General features: G+C 38.2%; 1 protein-coding gene and 1 long non-coding RNA gene across 3 annotated transcripts in view; both read left to right on the forward strand.

Moving 5' to 3' along the window:
- Window positions 1-20,203, forward strand: part of NDUFAF2 (NADH:ubiquinone oxidoreductase complex assembly factor 2) — a 197,579-nt gene that overhangs the window by 21,786 nt on the left and 155,590 nt on the right. The window lies entirely within an intron of this gene.
- Window positions 1-20,203, forward strand: part of LOC114678794 (uncharacterized) — a 97,413-nt gene that overhangs the window by 6,457 nt on the left and 70,753 nt on the right. Inside the window, exon 2 of the long non-coding RNA XR_013418358.1 lies at window positions 6,928-6,999. This is a non-coding gene — a long non-coding RNA (uncharacterized LOC114678794). The remainder of the gene's footprint in view (window positions 1-6,927; window positions 7,000-20,203) is intronic.

Here is a 20,203-nt window from a genome sequence, read left to right on the forward strand (position 1 = left end):
CTTTTTTGTGGCTGAATGGTACTCCATTGTGTATTTGTACCACATTTTCTTTATTCATTTGTCTGTTAATGGACATTTAGGTTGCTTCCAAATCTTCATTATTGTGAATAGTACTACAGTAAACACGGGAGTGGAGATATCTCTTTGATATACTGTTTTCTTATCTTTTGGGTATGTACCTGGTGGGGGATTGCTGGATGGTATGTTAACTCAATTGTTAGCTTTCTGAGGAGGCTCCAAACTGTAACCCATAGTGATTGTACTAATTTACATTCCTACCAACAGTGGACAAGGGTTCTCTTTTCTCCACATCCCTGTCAACACTTGTTATTGCCTGCCTTTTTTATATAAGCCATTTTAACCAGAGTGAGATGATATCTCATTATAGTTTTGATTTGCATTTCTCTGATGATGAACGATATTGTGCACCTTTTCATATACCTGTTTGCAATTTGTATGTCTTCTTTTGAAAACATGTATTCAGATGTTTTGCCCATTTTAAAATTGGATTATTAGTTTTTTTTCCCATAGAGTTGAAAACAGAATATAGAGCTCCTTCTATATTCTGGTTATTAATCCCTTGTCAGATGGGTAGTTTGCAAATATTTTTCCCCCATTCTGTGGATTGTCTCTTCACTTCGTTGATTGTTTTCTTTGCTATGGAGAAGCTTTTTAACTTAATGTGATCCCATTTATCCATTTTTGCTTTGGTTGCCTGCACTTGTAGGGTATTACTCAAGAAATCTTTGCCAAGACCAATATCCTGGAGAGTTTCCCTACTGTTTTCTTTCAGTAGTTTTGTAGCTTGAGGGTGTAGATTTAAGTCTTTACTCCATTTTGATTTGATTTTTGTATATATTAAGAGATAGTGGTCCAATTTCATTTTTCTGCATATGGATATCCAGTTTTCCCAGCATCATTTATTGAAGAGAATGTCATTTCCCCACTCTGCGTTCTTGGCACTTTTGTTGAAAATGAGTTCACCGTAGGTGTATAGATTTATTTCTGGGTTCTGTATTCTGTTCCACTGACCTATGTATCTGTTTTTATGCCAGTACCATGCCATTTTGGTTATTATATCTCTGCAGTGTAATTTGAAATCAGGTAACGTGATTCCTCCAGTTTTGTTCATCTTGCTTAGAATAGCTTTGGCTATTCAGGGTATTTTGTGGTTCTATATACATTTTAGGATTGTTTTTCTGATTTCTGTGAAGAATGTCATTGGTATTTTGATAGGAATTGCCTTAAATCTGTAGATTGCTTTGGATAGTATGGACATTTTAACAAAATTGATTCTTCCAATCCATGAACATGGAATATCATCCTATTTTTTGCATGTGTGTCTTCTTCAATTTCTTTCATCAGTGTTTTATAGTTTTCATTGTAGACATCTTTCACTTTTTTGGTTAAGGTAATTTTTAGGTATTTTAGTTGTACTTATTAATGGGATTTCTTGATTTCTTTTGAAGATTGTTTGCTACTGATTTTTTTGTATGTTGATTTTGTATCCCACAACTTAATTTATTTTTCAATTTCAATAGATTTTTGGTGGAGTATTTAGGTTATTCCAAATATAAGATCATATCATTTGCAAACAAGAATAATTTGACTTCTTCCTTTTCAATTTGGATGCCCTTTATTTCTTTCTCTTGCCTGATTGCTCTAGCTAGGACTTCAAGTACTGTGTTAAATAACAGTGGTGACAGTGGGCATCCTTGTTGTATTCCAGATCTTAGTGGAAAGGCGTTTAGTTTTTCTCCATTCAATATGATAGCTGTAGGTCTCTCATATATGGCTTTTGTTAATGTTATGTTGGGGTATGTTCCTTTTATACCTTGTGTGTTGAGGATTTTGATCATGAAGGGATATTGAATTTTATCAAATGCTGTCTTAGCCTCAGTTGAAATAATCATATGACTTTTCCTCTTTATTCTGTTGATAGAATCTATCACATTAATTGATTTGCGTATTTTGAACCATATTTGCATCCCTGGAATGAATAGCACTTAGTCACAATTAATAATTTTTTAATGTGTTCTTGAATTCAGTTTGTTAGTATTTATTGAGGATTTTGCATCAATATTCATCAGTGACATTGGACTGTAGTTTCCCTTTTTTGATGTGTCTTTATCTAGTTTTGGTATCAGGTTAATACTGGCCTTGTAGAATGAGTTTGGAAGTATTCCCTCCTCTTCTGTTTTTCCAAGTAGTTTGAGTAGGACTGGTATCTGTTCTTTGAGTTTTTAGTAGAATTCAGCAGCAAAATCACCAGTCCTAGGCTTTTCTTTGCTGGGAGACTTTTTATCATGACTTTGATCTCATTACTTGTTATTGGTCTTTTCATGTTTTGGATTTCTTCATGATTCAGTCTTGGTAAGTTGTATATGTCTGAGGAATTTATCCATTTCTTCTAGGTTTTCCAATTTATTGTCATATAGTAGCTCATAGTAGCTGTTAATGATCCTTTGAATTTCTGTGATATTAGTTGTGATGTCTGCTTTTTCATTTCTGATTTTATTTATTTGAGTTTTCTCTTTTTCTTTATTACTCTGGCTTTAATTTGTGTCTGTCTCAGATATTTTTAATTTTCCTTTTAATTTTCTTCTTTGACGCAGGAACCTGTTGTTTCATTTCCATGTATTTGTAAATTTTCTGGTTTTCTTCCTGATACTGATTTCTAGTTTTATACCATTGTGTTAGGAAGGATACTTGATATGATTTTTGTCATATATTTGTTGAGACTTGTTTTGTGGCCTACCGTCTGATCTATCCTGGTGAATGTTCACTGTGCACATCAGAAGAATGAATTATGCAGCTGTCAGATGGATTGCTTTCTATATGTCTACTGTGTGTTTGGTGTAAAGCATGCGTCAGGCCCAGTGTTTTCTTATGATTTTCTATCTGGATCATTTATCCGTTGTTCAAATTGAGATAGTGAAGTCCCTACTATCATTGTATTGCAGTTTGTCTCTCTCTTCAGATCTATTAATATTTGCTTTTTATACTTAGGTGCTCTAATGTTTGGTGTACATCTATTTAGTATTGTTATTTTGGTGAGTTGACCTCTTTTATCTTGGTGAGTTGACCTCTTTGTCATTATATGACACCTTTTTTTTGGTCTCTTACTGCTTTTGACTTAATGTCTATTTTATCTCATACAAATATAGCTACACTCACTCTCTTTTGGTTTTCATTTTTATGAAATATCTTTTTCATTGCTTCATTTTCAACCTATGTATGTCCATCAAGGTGAAATGAATGTCTCTATTTTTTTTGGAAATGGAATCTTGCCCTGTTGCCCAGGCTGGAGCACAATGGCTCAATCTCGGCTCGCTGCAACCTCTGCCTCTTAGGTTCAAGCTATTCTCCTGCCTCAGCCTCCCGAGTAGCTGGGATTACAGGCATGTGGCCACCACGCCTGGCGAATTCTTTGTATCTTTAGTAGAGATGGGATTTCACCATGTTGGTCAGGCTGGTCTTGAACTCCTGATCTCATGGTCTGCCCACCTCAGCCTCCGAAAGTGCTGGGATTACAGGTGTGAGCCACCACACCCAGCCATGAATGTCTCTATTAAGCAGCATATAGTTGGGTCTTGTTTTTGTTAAAAATTTATTCAGCGACAATATGTGTTTTCATTACAGATTTTAATTCACAATAATTATTGATAAGGATTTACTACTGCAGTTTTCTTAACTGTCTTCTGGTTGTTTATAGATTCTTTGTTTCTTTCTTACTCTTACTGTCTTCCGATGTTATTAGATAAATTTCTGTAGTGATATGTTTTGATTTTTTACTTTTTATATTTTCTGTATCTATTATAGGTGTTTGTGGTTATAATGAGGCTTACTGAAAATATAGTTACAACAGGATATCTAAAGCTGATAACAACTTAACTTTGTTTGCATAAAATAACTATGATTTTACTCCAACTCTCTTACATTTTACGTTTTTGATCCTACAATTTACATCTTTTTATATTGTGGTTCTCTTAAAAATTAATATAGCCTTTATCTTAACCTTTAGTTTTTAACCTTTTAGCCTTTATACTGAAGGTTCACACACTACCATTACAATATTTGAGTATTTTTAATTTGACTATATACTTACTTCTACCACATATTTTCACATTACTAATTAGTATCTTTTTTTCCCCAAGTTGAAGAACTCTGTTTAGCATTTGTTGTAAGGCCGGTCTAATGGTGATGAACTCTCTTAACTTTTGTTTTCCTATCTTTCCTTCATTGCTGAAGAACAGCTTTGCCAAGTAAAGTATTCTTGGTTGGCAGTTATTTTTCTTTAGTCCTTTAATATATAATTCCACTTCCTCCTGGCCTATAAGGTTTCTGCTGAGAAATCCACTGACAGCCTTATTAGAATTTTCTTATGAGTGATGTACTGCTTTTCTTTTACTGCTTTTGGGATCCTCTCTTTGTCTTTGATTTTTGACACCATAACTGCAATGTGTCTTAGTATGGTCTTTTTTTGTGTTCAATTTGATTGGAAATCTTTGACCTTCCTATACCTGGATATTTACATCTTTCTTTATTTTTGGGACATTTTAAGCTATTGTTTCTTTCAGTAAGCTTCCTACTCCTTTCTGTCTTACCTCCTATAATGCAATGGTTTTCTCTGTTTCTGCCTCACAAATTCTATAGGCTTTCTTCACTTCTTTTCATTATTTAATCTTTTTTTCCTCAGACTATATATTTTCAAATAACCCATATTTGAATTCACAGATTCTTCTGCTTGATCGGTTTTTGTTGTTGTTGTTGTTGTTGTTGTTGTTGTTAGTTTTTTAAAAGAGATGGAGCCTTGCTGTGTTGCCTTGGTTGGTTTCAAATGATCTTCCCACCTCAGACTCCCTGGTAGCTGGGACTACAGCCATGTGCCACCTTACCTGACTTGCTTTATGAGTTTTAATGGTGATGCTTCCTATTATAGTTTTCATTTTATTCATTGTATTCTTCACCTCCATAATGTATTTTTTAAATACTTTTAATCTCATAAATTTTTCATTTTGTTCATTTATTGTTTTCTTTATTTTTGTTAAATTATTTCTTTGCATTTTCTTGTTTGATGAAATTCCTATTTTAATTTTTTGTTGGACAGTTCATTGATTTTTATTTTTTGGGGGTTCACCAATTGAGAAATAATTGTGTTCTTTTTCTGGTGATATGCTTCCGTAGTTTTTCAAGTTTCTTGTTGTCTTACATTGATGTCTGCACATTTGGTGGAACAGTTACCTCTTCCAGACTTTATAGACTGGTTGTGGAGGGGAAATAACTTTTCCTATAAGAGAGTTTATAGGTCTTGGCTTGGTGGGGTGTAGTGGTTCTGGCAACGGTGATGATGCAGCAGTTTAGTCTCTGCATCACTTTGTCAGCTGTGGTTGCCATTGACAAAGTTTGCAGGAATCCTCAGCAGCTAACGTTGTGTATTTCTACAACAGTGGCAAGGGCTATTGGGATCTCCTATGTCAGTGCCTGCTAGGTTCCTCTCAATCTTTTTTTTGTCCCCACTGGTGAAGTGGTACCTGAGGGAATTCTTCCTGGTATTAGGTCTCAGTTATGGGCTCACTTGTGCTTGTGGTGGCAATGTTGTCTGAGTCATGGGTGGGCATAGTGCAGGCATAGACCTGGGGTCTGATGTGTGACACTCACAGAGTGGCCATGGCTTGGGGAATCAGGAGTACATGTGATTGGGAGAAGTGCCCACCTTGGTCCAGGAGCAGCACAGCAGTAGCTGCTTCTTGTGTGCAGCCACTTCTCACTTTTTGGAGTTTCCTGGCTTGAATTATTATTGGTTACCTCGGTGGCAAAAGATGCTGCTGTCCTCTGTGGAGCAGGCTGTGGGGGACTTTGTGATTGATACTTGTAGCCTCTGCCTTTCTTATTTGTTTCTAGCTGTCTCCTGCCATCTTAGGTGTTTTGATCCCACCAGTGATCCTTGCTTTGTGGATATTCTTTGTTTTTTTGCTTCATTGTATTGCTACAGATTCTTAAATGAGGCCTTACACTCTCCCTGGGCTATTTTGTTCTGTGAATTGCTGTCTATTTTTTTTTTTCTTTTTTTTTTTCTCCTGTGGGGATGAAGGCTGGTATCTCCTACTCTGCCATCTTGGTGTGTCACCTGTCACATTTTTTTACTGAGACATTTGATAGTATATTGTAGATACTGTTTGCACCATATTATCCCTGAATGTGGCAATTCTTTTACATAACCATAGTAGAGTGATTAAAATCAGGAAATTAACATTGATTCAATACCTGATTTCAGTATCTAATTTATAGACCTTGTGCTAGGTCATTTTTGCGTTGCTATAAAGAAATACCTGAGACTGGGTAATTTGTAAAGAAAAGCACAGTTCCACAGGCTATACAAGCATGGTGCTAGAATCTGCTCAACTTTTGAGGAGGTCTCAGGAAACTTTTACTTATGGAAGAAGGTGAAGTGGGAGCTTGCATGTCACGTGGCAAGAACAGAAGCAAGAGTAGGAGAGAGGTGCCACGTACTTTTAAACAGTTGGATCTAGTGGGAACTCACTATTGTGAGGACAGCACCAAGCCACGAGGGACCCTCCCCCATGACCCAAACACCTCCCACTAGGCCCCACCTCCAATAATGGGGATTACATTTCAACGTAAGATTTAAAGGGTATGCATATCCAAACTATATCAGACCTTAACCAAATTTTGTGAAGTGTTTCTATAATGTCCTTTATAGCAAAAGAATATGTTGCCTCATTCATTACATTCGCCTTTCTTTAATTTTCTTTAATCTGGAACAGTTCCTTAACCTGTCCTTGTATTTCATGACATTGATGTTTTTGAAGAGTATAAAAAGTTAGTTATTTTGTAGACTATCTCTTATTTGATTTTGTTTGATTATTTTCTCATGACTAGATTTAACCTATGTATTTTTTGCAGGAATACCACAGAAGTGATGTGTTCTCAGTCACTATATCAAGAGGGACATGATACTGATTTTTCCCATCAATGGTGATGTTAACTTTGATCATTTACTAATTTGCTTTGGTTGCCTGCACTTGTAGGGTATTACTCAAGAAATATTTGCCAATCAGTAGCTGACTCCTTGGTCAAAAAGGAGTGATCCATAAAGTAGAGGGAAAATTATGAAAGTCAGGTGCCCTGGAAACCAAATAAATTTTTTTAACAAGAAGGGAGGGAAAGGAAGGGAGGAAAAATGTTACTGATGCTACTGATAGTTCAAGTACGATATGCCGTTAGAATTAAGAACTGGGTTTAGCAGCATGTAGGTCATTGATAACAATGACGGGAGCAGTTTGTGGAATGAAATTATAAGTAGCAATACAATACTTTTAAAGTAGTTGTTGTCAATTTGGTGCCCTTGGCATATGAGCAGGATGAAGATGATCCAAATAGCGTGGCCTCTGGCCATCACTTGTTTTAAAAGAACTGCTAATCTTTCTTCTAATTTTGTATACTGGGTTTCCACGTAATATTGTCTTTGGGATTGGTAGTTATAAGGGTCTGCTATAAAGTAAATAAATTCACTAACAGTTTCAAAAATAATAAAGAACTTTTTAAAGAACATATTACTAGGTGTAAATTTTTAAAAAAATTTAACGGTAATTTTTTGTTGTAATAATGTCTCTAATTCTAGTATCAAATGAAGTAGACTTTGATTAGAATGTATGTGTTATTTTTTTTTTTTAGCTTCTCTTAATGTGTAAGCTTAAAGCTTTTTTAGGTTTTATGTATGCCCTTAGACTCATTCATTTCTTTAAATTTGTCAGACTCTTCTACACTAATATTCACATATTAATAGTCTTTCTGTCCTCAGCACTCATGATGATCCTTAACGTATAGTTGATATTTAGTCAGTGTTTTTTAAATTGAAAGAAATGGACCCCATGGGGGTAGACTTTGGCTTACCTTGTCTCATTTCTTTTCTTGCAGTGCTTCTGCTGGCCTCTCTCTTAAGCAGTAGAAGAATAAAAAGTAGTTTCTTTGAGGATATAAAAGCCCTTGAGATAGTTTCACTTTAAGTTTAAAAGATTTTCTTGTCATTTTACCTCTAAAATTTGATTTTCACTTTTCTTTTTAGTATGTATTTTCTGAACCTTCCTGTTGTGCATTTTAAATGAACCTATATTTAGTAACTGTTCCCAGCAGTGCCTTTTTCTTTTTCTTAAGGAACCTGATACGTTGTTCTATGGCTATGTGGTATTTAGGGAGGCAGATGGTATAATAGAAGGAGAAATGAGCAGTCCATCAAAACCAGGGCCAGCTTCTGCCACTTTCATTCATCTTTTTAGTAAATAATTATTGAACATCTATCTTCTCTGTGCCAGGTATTTACTGGAAGTTTGTCTGTGTTTGTGTTTTAATTAATAGACTTTATTTTCTTGGAAATGCCATTTTCACAAATTATTTTCTTTTAGATACTAAGATCTAAAAGAACAAAAGAAAGCATACAAACAGCAAAGAAGTAAATGAAAAGCTACCCACATGTAGGAATTGTGGGAGTTACAATTCAAGATGAGATCTGGGTGGGGACATGGCCAAACAAACAATATCACTGATTATGAGAAAAATTAAAATCAGAACTACAGGGAGATATCTCATCCAGCTAAATGGCTTATATCCAAAAGACAGGCAATAACACACTGGAGAGGATGTGAAGAAAAGGGAACCCTTGTACCATACTGATGGTATTGTAAAATAGTATTATCACTATGGAGGAGGGTTTGGAGGCTCCTCAAAAAACTAAAAGTAGGGCTACCATGTGCTCCAGCAATATTACTGTTATGTGTATACCCAAAAGGAAGGAAATCAGTATATCAAAGAGATATCCACACACCTGCGTTCATTGTAGCACTATTCACAATAGCTAAGATTTGGAAGCAAGCTAAGTGTCCATCAAGAGATGACTGGATAAAATGTGGTACATTGTACAATAAAAATGGAATTTAATTTGAAGAAAATCAGTCAAAGCTATACAGTTATATGGGAATTAAACATGCTCCTGAATGACTTCTTAGTAAATAATGAAATTAAGGCAGAAAACAAGAAGTCTTTGAAACTAATGAGAACAAAGATACAACATACTAGAATCTCTGGGGTATAGGTATGGCAGCATTAAGAGGGAAATTTCTGGCACTAAACACTCACATCAAAAATTAGAAAGTTCTCAAATTAACAACCTAATGTCACAACTAGAAGAACTAGAGAGGTAAGAGCAAACCAACCTCAGAGCTAGCAGAAGACAAAAAAACAAAATTAGAGCTGAACTGAAGGAGACTGAAACATGAAAAACCATAGAAGGACCAGGATATAGTTTTTTGAAAGAATTATTAATATAGATAGACTGTTAACTACACAAATAAAGAAGAAAAGAGAGAAGATCCAAATAAACAAAATTAGAATTGAGAAAGAGAATGTTACCACTGACACCACAGAAATATAGATCACCATCAGAGACTACTATGAATACCTCTATGTATACAAACTAGAAACTCTAGAAGAAATGGCTAAATTCCTGGACACATACATTCTCCCAAGACTGAACCAGGAAGAAATTGAATCCCTGAACAGACCGATAATGAGCTCCAAAATTGAATCAGTAATAAATAGCCTACCAACCCCAACAAAAAAGCCCAGGATGAGACAGATTCTTGGCTAAATTCTACCAGAGGTATAAAGAAGAGCTGGTACCATCCCTACTGAAAATATTCCAAAAAATTGAGAAGGGATTTCTTCCCAACTCATTCTATGAAACCAGCATTATTCTGATTCCAAAATTGGCACAGATACAACAACAACAGTAGCAATAAAAGTTCAGGCCAATATCTTTCATGAATACAAATGCAAAAATCCTCAACAAAATACTAGCAAATCCAATCGAGCAGCATATCAAAATGGTAATCCACCATGATCAAGTAGGTTTTATCCCTGGGACACAAAGTTGGCTCAAAATACATAAACCAATAAATATGATTCGTTACATAACAGAACTAAAAACCACGTGATTATCTCAATAGATGCAGAAAAGACTTTTGATAAAAATTGAACATCCTTTCATGTTAAAAACTCAATAAATTAGGCATTGAAGGAATGCAAATAATAAGAGCCAACTATGACATACCCTCAGCCAACATTATACTGAACGCTGGAAGCATTCTCCTTGAAAACTGGCAAAAGACCATAATGCCCTCTCTCACCACTCCTATTAAACATAACACTGGAAGTCCCGGCCAGGGCAATCAGGCAACAAAAAGAAATAAAAGGCACCCAAATAGACAAAGAGGAAGTCAGACTATCTGTTTGCAGATGACATGGTTCTATATTTAGAAAATCCCATAATCCTGGCCAAAAAGCAACTTGAGCTGATAAACAACTTTAGCAAAGTTTCACGATACAAAATCAATGTACAAAAATTAGTGGCATTTTTTTACACCAACACACAAGTGAAGAGCCAAATCAGGAATGCAATCCCATTCACAACTGACAGAAAAAGAATAAAATACGTAGGAATACAGCTAACCAGGGATGTAAAAGATCTCTACAATGAGAATTACCAACACTGCTCAAAGAAATTAGAAATGATACAAAGAAATGAGAAAACATTCCGTGTTCACTGATAGGAAAAACCAGTATTTTAAAAAATGGCCATACTGCTCAACTCAATTTGCAGATTCAGTGTGATTCTAATCAAAGGAACAATATCCTTATTCGTGGAACTAGAAAAAAACTATTATAAAATTCATATGGAACCAAAAAAGAGCCCAAATTGCCAAAGCAATCCTAAGCGTAAAGAACAAAGCTGGAGGCATAATGTTACCTGACTTCAAACTACACCCACAGGGCTGTAGTAACCAAAATAGTATGGTACTGGTATAAAAACAAGCACATAAGCCAATGGAACAGAATAGAGAGCCCAGAAATAATGCCACACACCTACAACCATCTGATCTTTGGCACGGCTGACAAAAACAAGCAATGGGGAAAGGACTCCCCATTCTACAAATGATGCTGGGATAACTGGCTAGGTATATGTGGAAGATTGAAATTGGACCCCTTTCTTACGCCTTATACAAAAGCCAACTCAAGAATGTAAAGCTGTAAATGCAAAACCTAAAACTATAATACCCTGTAAGATAACCTAGGCAATACCGTTCTGGACATAGGAACTGGCAAATATTTTATGACAAGGACACCAAAAGCAATTTCAAGCAAAGCAAAAATTGAGAAATGGGATCTAATTAAACTGAAGAGCTTCTGCACAGCAAAAGAAACTATCACAGAGTAAACAGACAATCTGCAAAATGGGAGAAAATATTTGCAAACTGTGCTTCTGACAAAGGTCTACTATCCAGAATCTGTACGGAAAATTAAAATTAAACAAATTTTATAAGCAAAACCCAAACACATGAACAGATGTTTTTCAAAAGAAGACATACATGCAGCCAACAAGCATATGAAAAAATGCTGTACATCAGTAATAATTAGAGAAATACAAATCAAAACCACAGTGTGATATCTCATATTAGTCAGAATGGCTATTATTTTAAAAATAAAAAAATTACAGATGCTGGAGGGGTTGCAGAGAAGAGTGAACACCTATACACTGCTGGTGGGAGTGTAAATTAGTTCACCCATTGTGGAAATCAGTGTGGCAACTCCTCAAAGAACTTAGAACTATTTTAAAACCCAGCCATCTCATTATTGGGTATATACCCCAAGGAATATAAATCGTTCTACCGTAAAACATATACACTTGTGTGTTCATTGCAGCACTATTCACAATAGCAAAGACGTGGAGTCAAGCACCCGTGAATGGCAGACTGAGTAAAGTAAATGGAGTGCATATACACCATGGAATATTATGCAGTCATAAAAAACAAAATGTCCTTCTCAGCAACATGGATGGAATTGAAGACCATTATTCTTAGCAAACTAACACAGGAACAGAAAACCAAATACTGCATGTTGTCTCTTATGAATGGGAGCTAAGTAACAAGGCACATGGACACAACAAGGGGAACAACAGACACTGGGGCAAACTTGAGGTCGGAGAATCGGAGGAGGAACAGGATCAGAAAAAATACCTATCAGGTACTATGCTTAATATCTGGTGACAAAATAGTCTGTACACCAAACCCCCATGAGCTGAGTTTGCCTATATTCCAAATGTGTATATGCATTCTTGAACCTAAAGTAAAAGTTAAGAGAAATATTTTTTAAAAAGAAAATGTGGTACATATATAAAATGGAGTACTATTAAGCCATAGAAAAGAATGTGATCCTGTCATTTGCAACAACATAGATGAAACTAGAGGACATTTATTAAGTGAAATAAGCCAGGCACAGAAAGACAAACTTCATATGTTCTCACTTATTTTGGGGAGCTAAAAATTAAAGTATTGAACTCACGAAGGTAGAGAGTAGAATGATGGTTACCAGAGGTTAGGAAGGGTTCCGGGGAGGAGTGGAGTTGTTAATGGTTGCAAAAATATACAGAATGACTAAGACCTAGTATTTGATAGCAAAATAGCATGACTACAGTCAACTATAATTTATTGTACTTTTCACAATAACTAAAAGAGTATAACTGGACTGTGACTGGGCATGGTGGCTCACGCCTGTAATCCCAGCACTTTGCGAGGCTGAGGTGGGCAGATCACGAGGTCAGGAGATTGAGACCATCCTGGCTAACATGGTGAAACCCTATCTCTACTAAAAATACAAAAAAATTAGCCGGGCATGGTGGCGGGTACCTATAGTCCTAGCTACTCCGGAGGCTGAGGCAGGAGAATGGTGTGAACCTGAGAGGGAGAGCTTGCAGTGAGCCTAGATCGCTCCAGCCTGGGCGACAGAGCGAGACTCTGTCTCAAAAAAAAAAAAAAAAAAGTATAACTGGATTGTTTATAACACAAAGGGTAAGTGGTTGAGGTGATGGATATCCTGTTTATTGTGATGTGATTATTACATATTATATGCCTTATCAAAATATGTACCCCATATATGTTCTTACTATGTACCCCTAAAATTAAAAAGTGAAATTATGAGCAATTGATAAGGTATTAAATGTAGAAGTAGAATATATAAATGTTAGGTGCATTTTAAAATTATTTTATGTATTTATTAAAATAGCATCTAGCTATGTTGCTCAGGCTGGTCTTGAATTACTTGGCTCAAGTAATCCTCCTGCCTTGATCTTTCATGTTTTCACATGAGAGGATTGACTTTGTATTTGTAGTTTTCTATATAGCAAATTTTTACAAAAAGTCTAAGCATAATTTGTATTAAAAAGTATTTCTAATTTAAATGTTTTTACTCCAATTTTGTTTCAGAAACCACATAACCACCTTGAAGATGAAAGATAAATCATTATTATTAAAATTTTTAATTTTGTATATTTCTAGACATGTGTGTGTAACTTTAACACGCTGTTATTGCCTCCCAGATATGGAGGCAAACATTGACAAATGCAGAGCCTTTTGGATGTGTCCTTTTCTTCATTTATGGATGAGGCAGTTGAGATTTGGAGAGCTTATGACTAGCCTAGAGCTCCTACGAACTCAGGCTGTATTTTCCTGGTATAGTTGAACAAAAACAATTTTCAAGGTGATTTTTTACTACGCTACTTTTTATTAATGGATACCACAAAAAAGACCAATTAACACTTTTCCTTTGAACTAGTTGAAAATTTTCTTAATGCCATTAATACGTGTTGCAGTCTGATGCATTTATAATGTTTCACCTGTTTTTCTTTATTTTAAATTTAAAAAAATGTTTTTAAAAATTTTTGTGGGTATGTAGTAGGTATATATATTTATGGGGTACATGAGATTATTTATACAGGCATGCAATGTGAAATAAGCACATCATGGAGAGTAGGGTATCCATTTTCTCATACATTTATACTTTGAGTTGCAAACAATCAATCACATTCTTTAAGTTATTTGAAAATTATTATTGACTATAGTCACCCTATTGTCCTATCAATAGTAGGTCTTATTCATTCTTTTTAACTCTTTTTTATACCCATTAACTATCCCTACTTACCCTACCACCCTTCACAGCCTCTGGTAACCATCCTTCCACTGTCTAGCTCCATGAGTTCAATTTTGATTTTGAGATCCCACAAATAAGTGAGAAGATGTGATAAACGTGATAAAAACATTGTTTTTATTACATTGTTTTTCTGTGCCTGGCTTATTTCACTTAACATAGCAATCTCCAGTTCCATTCATATTGTTGCAAATGACAGTATCACCTTTTTTATGGCTGAATAGTATTCCATTGTGTATATGTACCACATTTTTTTATTCATTCATCTGTTAATGTACACTTAGGTGACTTCCAAATCTTGGCTATTGTAAATAGTGCTGCAATAAATATGGCAGATATCTCTTTGATACACTGGTTCCATTTGTTTGGGGCATGTACCTAGGGGAGGGATTGCCAGATCATATGGTGGCTCAATTTTTAGTTTTTTTGAAGAATCTCCAGACTGTTCTCCATAGTGGTCGTACTAATTCACATTCCCACCAACAGTGTACAAGGGTTCCTTCTCCACATCCTTGCCAGCATTTGTTATTGCCTGTCTTGGATATAAGCCATTTTAACTGGGGTGACATGATATCTTATTGTAGTTTTGATTTGGATTTCTTTAATGATCAGTGATGTTGAACACTCTTTCATATGCCTATTTACCATTTATATGTCTTCTTTTGAGAAATGTCTATTCAAATCTTTGCCCATTTTTTGATCTAATTATTGGATTTTCCCCTGTAGTTTGAGCTCTTTGTGTATACTCTGGTCATTAATCCCTTGTCAGATGGTAGTTGACAAATATTTTCTCTTATTCTGTGGGTTGTCTCTTCTCTTTGTTGATTGTATCCTTTGCTGTGCAGAAGCATTTTGACTTGATGTGATCCCATTTGTCCCTTTTTGCTTTGGATGTCTGTGCTTGTGGGGTAATTACTCAAGAAATCTTTACTCAGTCCAATGTCCTGGAGAGTTTCCCTACTGTTTTCTTTTAGTATAATAGTTTCATAGCTTGAGGTTTCAATGTAAGTTTAATCCATTTTGATTTTATTTTTATATATGGTGAGACATTATTTTTGATTAATTCATCGTTTAGTCTTTCTACTTTTTTAATTCATCATTTAGTGTTTCTATACCACAGTTACAGTGTTATAATATTCTGTGTTTTTCTGTGGACTTATATATCCATTGAGTTTTGTACCTTCCGGTGATTATTGCTCATTAATGTCCTTTCTGATAGAAGTATTCCCTTTAGCATTTCTTGTAGGACAGCTCTGGTATTGATGAAACCCCTCAGCTTTTTTTTGTCTGGAACATTATTTCTTCTTCATGTTTGAAGAATCTTTTCACTGGATATGCTATTCTAGGGTAAAAAAAAAAATTTCCTGTAGAACTTTAAATATATCAGGCCACTCTCTCCTGTCCTGTAAGGTTTTCACTGAAAAGTTGGCTGCCAGACATCTTCTTGCAGGATCCTTAAGGTGTCACTTTTCTGGCCAGAAACCTCTTTGGCCCGTGGTGCCTTTGCCTGAGTTTTTCGTGGGCCCACTGGTCTCGTTCCACACACTGGACCTGGAAGGCCATGCTTGGCTCAGGCTACTAGTCTGGATCCCATGCCTGCCAAGGATGAGCCAGACATGGAGCCGCAAGAGGTATGTGAGCTAGTGAGCGTGGGGTGCAGCCACTGCGCACAGTCAGGCACACCAGCTGCTGCAGCAGGGCGGGCAGCTCCAGGTGCAGCATGGACTCCGGCTCTTTGTTATGCTGCAGCTAGACCACATCGCAAGCAGCTTCCATAACTGTCACTGGGGAAAGTTGTGTCGCCCAGCAGCTTAAATACTCCAGGTACCTCAGGGCCCCAAAGAGGGAGTCACAGCCCTGACTTGGGTGTTCCCAGGTCTGGGCTCCCTGAAGAGCTGCAGCTCTTCTGTTCACCCACAATATGGTGAGCATGGGGTATGTTTCAGCCCTGCTTGTGTTACAGCTATTTCAGTTCTGCCATTTGGCAGGTCCCAAGTTCTCCTGAGTCCAGGAAGAATGAGGTATGTGGACAAGTGGAGGGTGAGCAAGGTGAAGAGGAGTTTCAATGAGTGACAGAATAGCTCAGATGAGGCCCTGGAGTGGGTAGCTCCTCTCTGCAGCCTAGTCATCATGCTGAGTGTTTAACCCTCAGCAGATAGGAGACCCCGGAGTGGGTAGTTACTCTCTGCAGGTGGTCATCCTGACATCTGCAGCTGTCAGCAGAGAGGAGGCCCTGGAATGGATAGTTCCTCTCAGTAGCTGGTCACCCCAACATCTGTAGCTCTCAGCAGAGAGGAATCCCTGGAGTGGGTAGCTCCTCTCTGCAGCTTGTTGTCCTGGTGTCTGCTCAGCTCTTGCTGAGCCCAGGGCTTTTATGGGTCTCAGAGGGGAGGAAGTGCCTGCGAGTTTGTCCATGGGTGGCCATGAGCAGGTCCTGAAAAGGCACCATAAATTCCCTCTCTGGTCTGCAGGACTGGCAGCCTGGCCCCCAACCTTTAGGCCCTGCCTGGCCTGAAGTTGGGGCCTCACTGGGGACCTGCTCCCTTCTGTCCAGGCTGTTCATGCCAAGGGGCACCTGCAGGCCAGCACTGAGCTGCCCGCAGCCCCCCATGGCTTCCCTCCCATGCTCGTTGGTGCCCAAAGTCCAGAGGGGGCCGAGGTGGCAGGGGGCTGGTATCAGCAGTGCCCTGATCATGGCACACACCCAGCTAGGCTATGACAGTGCCTGGGCTCAGTCCCAAACTTGCTTCAAGATAGGAGCAGGCACCTGGAGTGGGAGCAGACACTTCTGAGCCTGTTGGGGCAGGAGGAGCCTTCTCAGTCTCCTGAGAGTGCACAGATGCCCAGCTCTGCAGCTGTGGCTTGGGTGGCTGTAGCTGCACCTGGGAAAGCGTGGCTCCTGTCTGCTCCAGGAGTGGGAGGCCCGGGTCCATAGCCACAACTCTGTCACTTGGGCAGCTGCAGCTGCACCTAGGGAACTCCCGCTCCACCAATGTGGAAGGAGCAGGGGTCCCACTTTTTCCCAGCTCCTGCAGGGTCTGTGGAGTGTGTAGCCCTGGCCATGCTTCCCTGCTGTGGACTGGGTGATGGCAGCAACCACTCCAGATGACTGCCGCTACCATTAATATTGGAGCTGCCTTGTATGTTGTTTATTTTCTTTTGTTGCTTTTAGGATCCTTTCTTTATCCCTGACCTTTGCAAGTTTTATTATTAAATGTCTTGAAGTAGTCTTCTTTGGGTTAAATCTGCTTGGTGTTCTATAACCTTCTTGTACTTGGATACTGATATCTTTCTCTAGGTTTGAGTAGTTTTGTGTTGTTATCCTTTTGAATAAATTTTCCACTTTTATCTCTTTCTGCCTCCTCGTTAAGGCCAGTAATTCTTAAATTTGCCCTTTTCAGGCTATTTTCTAGATCCTATAGGCTTACTTCATTGTTTTTTATTTTTTTTCTTTTGTCTCCTCTGATTGTGTATTTTCAAATAGCCTATATTCAAGCTCACTAATTCTTTCTTTTGTTTGATCAGTTCTGCTGTCAAAAGACTCTGCTGCATTCCTCAGTATGCCCATTGAATTTTTCATCTCCAGAATTTTTATTCTTTTTAATTATTTCACTCTCTTTGTGAAATATATGTGATAGAATTTCTTCTCTGAGTTATCTTGAATTTCTTTGAGTTTCCTCAGTACAGCAATTTTGAATTATCATCTGAAAGGTCACATATCTCTGTTTCTCCCAAATTGTTACCTGGTGCCTTATTTAGTTCATTTAGTGAGATCATGTTTTCCTGGATGGTGTTGATGCAAATAGATGTTCTTCAGTGTCTGGGCATTGGAAGGTTAGGTATTATAGTCATCACTGTTTAGACTTATTTTAGCTGTCCTTTTTGGGAAGGCTTTCCAGATATTTGAAAGGACTTGGTGTTGTGTTCTAAGCTGTATCTGCTTTAAGGGGCACCCCAAGTTCAGTAATGCTGTGGTTCTTGCAGATTCGTAGAGGTACTGCCTTGATGGTCTTGGACACGATCTGGGAGAATTCTCTGGATTACCAGGCAGAGACTCTTGTTCTCTTCTCTTTCTCCCAAACATATAGAACCTCTCTGTCTCTCTGTTCTAAGCCATCTACAGCCGGGGGTGAAGTGCAACAAGCATCCCTATGGCCATGAACACTATGACTACACTAGGTCAAACCTGAAGCCAACACAGCACTGGATCTTGCCCAAGGCCTGCTGCAACCACTCCCTGGCTACATACTGCCTGTGTGTACTCAAGGCCCTGGGACTCTTCAATCAGCAGGTGAAAGCCAGCCAGGCCCGTGTCCTTTCCTTCAGAGTGGCAAGGTCCAGAAGTACTGTCTGCGAGTCAGGGTCTAGAGTGAAAAACCTTAGAAGTCTACCTGGGGTTCTATTGTATTGTGGCTGAGCTGGCACTCAAACTACAAGATTCAGTCCTTCCCAATGTCCCTCCCAATTGCAAAGGCCACTGCCACCCCAGGCCACAAGGAGTACTACTACCCCTGATGTTTCTTTTAGGCCCAAGGTCTCTTAAGTCTGCTTTTGTTAAATGCTGTCTGGCCTAGGACTCACCCTTCAGGACAGTGGACTCCCCTCTGGTCCAGGGTAGGTCTAGAAATGTCATCCAAGAGCCAAGTCCTAGAACTGGGGAGTCTAAGAACCTGCTTGGTGCTCTACCCCACTGTGGCTGTGCTAGTATCTGAAACCAGCAAGTCTCCGAGACTCATCCAAGGTCCTCAATGTAGTACCTGGGTGTTTCTGCTGGTTACTCAGGGCTCAAGGGCTCTTCAGTTAGCAGATTATGAATGCTGCCAGGATGTGTCATTTCCTTCAAGGCAGGGGGTTTCCTTTTGGACCAGGGTGTATCTAGAAATGTCATCTGGGAGCTAGGGCCTGGAACAGGTGCCTCACAACTCTGATCATTGTGCAGTCCTGCCTTGGCTGAACTGATACCTTAGATGTAAGACAAAGTCCTCCCCACTCTTCCATCTCCTCTCCTCAAACAGAAGGAAGGGGTCTCTTTTGGAGCATGGAGCTGTGTAGCATGGGGTTAGGGGAGAGGTGATGCCAGCACTCCCTTGGCTGCCCCACAGTGGACTGTGCCCTTCCATTCCACTGTCTCTGAGCCTAGTTCAACACCAGGACTCATCCGAGAGTTGCAGTCCTTATGGCCTAGACTGCCTTCAAGCTTACTTGGAGACACAGTGCTACAGGCCTTGGTGGTGAGGTTTGCAGGTACTTAAGTTCAAACTGCTGGGATTAGTGATTCCCCTCTGGCTAGGGCTGGTTTTGATGTTCCCTCTGAAGGTGGGCTTAGCTCAGTTTGGTCTGGCTTTCTGGTTCTAACAGAAAAGCACTGAGTTCTGTGCCATACAATTGCTAAGGTCAGGGAGGGGTGGCCCTGGCAATTCAGGACTGATTTTTTGTCTCTTCAGTCCCTCTTTAAGGGATATGAAGTTCAAACCAAGTACTATGAGAGCTCACCTGATTTTTGGTTCTCATGAAGGTATTTCTTTTTGTGTGTGTAGAAGGTTGTTAAATTGGTGTCCTTTCTTGGGGGACAATTGGTGGAGCTTTCTCTTTCTCCATCATGCTCTACCCTCTGTCTCACCTGCTTTCCTTTTAAAAACAATCTTTTATTTATCAGAATAATATCAAGCTTTATAGCTAGTTCACCAAACTGAAAACAGATGGTTTTTATAATAGAAGCATTGATGCATATTAACAGCAGTAGCCCAAATAGTGTGTTACAAATGTGGCTTATGTTTATCAACATAAAGGTTTGGTGATTTCATTATAGTTTCTAGTCAGTCCCTTTTGTAACTCATTAAAAAGGTCTGTCTGACCCCATTGTGGAGTATTCTTCTAACTGTATATGACTTCACTAAGATGTTTTCATTAGTAAAATAACAGACATTGGAAATACTGTAAAAATAATAAGTTAGCTAGAAGAAAGGAAAATGAGTCAAAGCCAATGTGAGAATTTAGTCACCCATATAAGGGGGTTGTTTAGATCAAACAGGTGTGATAAAGATGCTGCTAATGATGGAATTTAAAAACTTTATTAAACTCTGTATAACATACCTTTGATTCATAAACTGGAAGGTAAGTCTTCACAACATTTGATATGACATTA

This window comes from Macaca mulatta, chromosome 6 (assembly GCF_049350105.2).
Source record: "Macaca mulatta isolate MMU2019108-1 chromosome 6, T2T-MMU8v2.0, whole genome shotgun sequence".
Classification (NCBI taxonomy): Eukaryota; Metazoa; Chordata; class Mammalia; order Primates; family Cercopithecidae; genus Macaca; species Macaca mulatta.